Raw genomic sequence first — 4,738 nt, forward strand, 5'->3', positions numbered from 1 at the left:
ACCCTCCTGCTACAAACGGAAAGTCGTGATGCCTTTTGCCATATTAATTGCCAATGCTTCCACTTCAGAGTAAGACCCATCTTGGCATTCCATTTAACCATCAGAGGTAATGGGAGTTCCCCCATCCCCCAGGTAGCTCTATATAGCAAAGCAAAAACTTTTTGAACCAGACCCTCATCCATAAGCACTCTCTCCAAGAATGTGATAGCCCTCTTCTCCCAGCCAGATCTTTCCCGCCTAGAGATTGCATCTCTAAAATTATTGTAGAGTGGGAGGGTGGAAGGGTTTATAGCCTAGTCATATTAAAGGCAATCAAAAGATAACCACTCTGTTCCATCCCACATCTGTCCCATGTCCCACCAATCTTGCATTCCAGGATTGAACGTGTGATTAGATAAGTGAGGGTTGTTGTGTAATGAAGATAGTGGGGATATCATGCCCTCTAGTATAAGAAAATATTTTCAGACCTCCCTTGACACTAGAAGAGTATGAGCTATGAGAGGGTTAACCCTAGTTATTTTTCAAACCATCTGTATCTCTAGGGGCAAGAAGCTCTTCGCTTTCTGCAGCCAAAATTAAATTACTTTTAACCACCACAAAACTGAGATTCTCTTCCCTTTTCCACAGTCTAAGTGGCTTAGTTACTAAAAATGCATTAAACATGATGGTAATTTCCATTATTGCTCCATATGTTATGCATTATTCGCTAAAGGTTTTATGCCTTATACTTTAGTAGATTAAAGTGCAGCAAAAACATGCATAAAAATGTGTTATTGCTTTAACAGCAGCATGAAGTCAGAGTTTTGCGTGATCATGATCTCCATTAATTTTGCATGAGCTGATTAGCATTACTTTGAATATTAAATCGGCTCATTTAAATTCTGGTGTAAAATTATGCATTAATGCAAAAGGTGAAATTATTACTTACCTGATAATTTCCTTTCCTTGGAGGAAGACAGGCTAATCTATGACCAGTGGGTTATGCACCCCTACCAGCAGATGGAAACAGAGTAAAGTTGACGTCAAGGTATATGTAGCCTTGCATCAACATCATCCCGCTAGTATTCTTTGCAAAAGTCAACTGTGGACAAATTGAACATAACCATGAACAGACAACCACTCATGTTCCCAGTCAATAGGAAACACTGAGCTCAGATAAGAATACAATGACATTACCTTAGGGGCTGGTTCTGTTACTAACCGGACATCCTGGGAACCTTGATCACCTAAGAGGACAAAACTGAAACAAGCAGGCAGCCAAGACTGGGATTGTGGATTACCCTGGTTTCCTTCAAGGAAAGGAAATTATCAGATAAATAGTAATTTCACCTTCCTTTGCACTCAGACAGGCTAATCCACGACCAGTGGGATGTACCAAAGCTACTTCTGAACAGGGTGGGAGGCTGCCAGCGGTCCAACCAAAACTGTATGAGCAAAGGCTGCATCCTCCATGGCCTACACATCCAGGCGATAATGCCTGGAAAAGGTATGGGAGGACCACATCACTGCTCTGCAAATCTTGAGCAGAAACACCAAACGAACTTCCACCCAGGACACTGCCTGAGCCCTGGTGGAATGCGCCTTAATCTGTTTAGGCAAAGCCATCTCAGCATCCACATTCACTACCGTGATAACCTCCATAACCAAGCAGGTAATTTTGTTGCCCGTGTAGCCTGCTCACCTTGTTTACCTCCATCATGGAGTACAAACAGTTGGTCAGACTTCCTGAAAGGTCTAATAACCTCTGAGTACTGCATCAGATGCCGTTTGACATCTAACGCCCGCAAGAAATGATTCTCCTTTCCATCTCTATAACCCTGTCCAGTGTTGGCAGGGAAATAGATTGATTCAAGTGAAATTCTGAGACTACTTTCGGCAAACATGTCAGAACAGTCCAAAGCTATACCTCCCCCGAAGTCACATGCAGGAACGGTTCACAGCAAGAAAGAGCCTGCAATTCAGACACCCGACACGCTGAATAGATTGCCACCAGAAAAACTATCTTCAAGGTAAGTAATCTCAAGGAGAGCCTATGTAGCAGCCGAAAGGTAGAACCTGCTAAAAAAATCCAGAACCAAATTGAGGTTCCACAAGGACACCGGCAACTGCAAGGGAGGCCAAAGATGCTTCACACCCTTTAAAAACCTGGAAACATCTGGATGGGCTGACAAGGATCCACCATTTACTCAATCTCTAAAATAGGCAAGAGCTGCCACCTGCACCTTCAAGGAATTAAGGGCCAAATCCTAAAGCATACCATCCTGCGAAAACTCCAAAATTAATGGGATTTGTGCCAAACAAGATTGAGCTCCATGCTCCTCACACCAAACCTCAAACACTCTCCAGACTCTAATATAAGCTAAGGCTGTAGAGAACTTCCTAGCTCAAAGCAAGTTGGAAATGACAGCAGTGGAGTACTCATGCTTCAATAACTGAGCCCTTTCAAGGGCCATACCGTAAGACAAAATCAAGTTGGATTATCGTGAAGCTCAAGCCCCTGCCACAACAAATCCCTGTGGGCCAGCAGCCTGAGAGGAGCGCTCACCAAGAGCCTCTGCAGATCGGCATACCATGGTCTCCTGGGCCAGTCCAGAGCCACCAGATGCATCAGCAATGCATGACTCGCAATTCTCCGAATCATCCTGCCTAAAAACGGCCATAGCAGGAAGGCATATAGCAGCCTGCCCCTCAGCCACTCCTAAATGAGGGCCACCGGATCTCTCTGGAGATTGAAGAGGAGTTAGAAGGTTAGATCCAACAACTCCCATTCTCCTTGATCCAGACTCCGTGGACCTCTGGCTCTTACGTTGTCTTTTTCCACTATGTGAGAGATGTATATGTCTAGAAGATGCACTTGGGCCCACTTCATCAGTTCATCTATCTCCTGTGACACCTGCTGGCTCTTGGTTCCTCCCTGGCAACTAATGTAAGCTACAGTTGCTGCGTTGTCAGAAATGTCTTGGACTGCTCGACCTTGCAACCAGTCAAAGAATCGCAAGCTTATCAGCCGAACCACTCGCATTTCTAGGTGATTGATGCTCCACTGAGTCTCCTCAGTACGCCAGCACTCCTGCATTACCAATTCCTGACAGTAAGCCCCCCATCCCTGGAGGCTCGCATCTGTCATGAATACTCCGGCATCTGCAAGGAGACTCCTCTTCTCAGATATTCCTCCTGCAACTCAGGTGGACACTGACTTCCGTTGGTATGCAAAACCTCACTGAGTAGTCCTGAGACTGTGGACTCTACTGCAAAAGTAGGGCATGCTGAAGGGGATATATATGTGCCCTCACCCAGGGAATTACCTCCAGAGTGGCAACCATCAAACTGAGAACTTGAAGGTAAGACCACACAGTCAGTCAAATTGTTGTTCTCAGTCTCCACACCTGTGCTATCAACCTCTGGCAAAAACATTCTGCCCTGCTTCATGTTGAACCAAACGCAGAGGTATTCCAGTGTCTGAGATGGCTGCAAGTTGCTTTTGGCCAGGTTCACCACCCAGCCTAACTCTTGAAGCAAGGAGACCACTTTGCATGAAGTGAAAATACTTTCTTCCATGCTCCTGGCTCAATCAGCCAATCATTTAGATATGGATGGACCAGAATGCCCTCCCTGCACAAAGACACCACTACCATCACCATGACCTTTGAGAAGGTCCTGGGAGCCATGGCAAAACTGAAGGGCAATGCCCAAAACTGATAACGCCCCCTAAAATGGCAAACCGCAGGAACTGTTGATGTTCCAGCCACATGGGGATATGCAGATAAACCTCTGACAAGTCCAGAGACATCAGAAGTTCCCCCGACTACACCGCCATTATTACTACTGCAAGGTTTCCATGCGAAAGTGAGTCATTCACAAATGCTGATTGACTCTCTTGAGGTCTAGAATGGGACGAAAGGAACTCTCCTTTTTGGGTGCTACAAAATAAATGGAATAGCAGCCTGTATTTTCTTGCAATCTTGGAACAGGTACCACGGCCCTCAAAGCCAGCAGCCTGTTCATCATAACCTCCATTGCTGTCTTCTTCTGCAGGGAGTTTCAGGGAGATATTATAAAGGCATCCCAAGGAATGAAAACAAACTTTAGAACACAGCCATTCTTTATCACCTGTAGGACCTATTCATCTGATGTGATCTGGACCCACCTCTGATAAAAGAGTGGTAGACAGCCGCCTATTTCCTGATTCAACAGGTAGGTCAGCACACCTTCATTGCAAGGCTCGGAGCCTGTGCTCTTTCTGGGCTGTCTGGGGCAAAAGGACTGAAACCTACCAGACGACTGTGACCTTTGAGGAGTCACCCCTCTGTAGGAACGAAAATGCCTGCAGCCCCTGGTATGGCCCCACACTCCAAAAGGACACGGTGCCGGCTACTTGTCCTCTAAAAAATGAGGGACCTGAGATTCACCCCCACCTATTTGCCATCTTTTCCAACTCACTACCAAACAGGAGGGAGCCCTTAAAGGGTAACCTCGTAAGATTGGACTTTGAAATTGTATCAACCAACCAACTCCGCAGCCACAGCTGCTGCTCTGCTGCCATCACTGAAGACACACCTCTGGCTGCTGTACAGACCAGGTCATAGCCCACGTCCACCAATAAAGTAGCTCCCGGTTCCAATACTACTCTGCTTTTCAAACCCTCTTCGTCAGTCTCCTAAGAAAGACACAGACTAGCGCGAGCCACCAGGGAGTGGTATGAAGTGATCTGCAAATTAATCGCCATGGCCTTGAAGGC

This window comes from Rhinatrema bivittatum, chromosome 6, assembly GCF_901001135.1.
Source record: "Rhinatrema bivittatum chromosome 6, aRhiBiv1.1, whole genome shotgun sequence".
NCBI lineage: Eukaryota > Metazoa > Chordata > Amphibia > Gymnophiona > Rhinatrematidae > Rhinatrema > Rhinatrema bivittatum.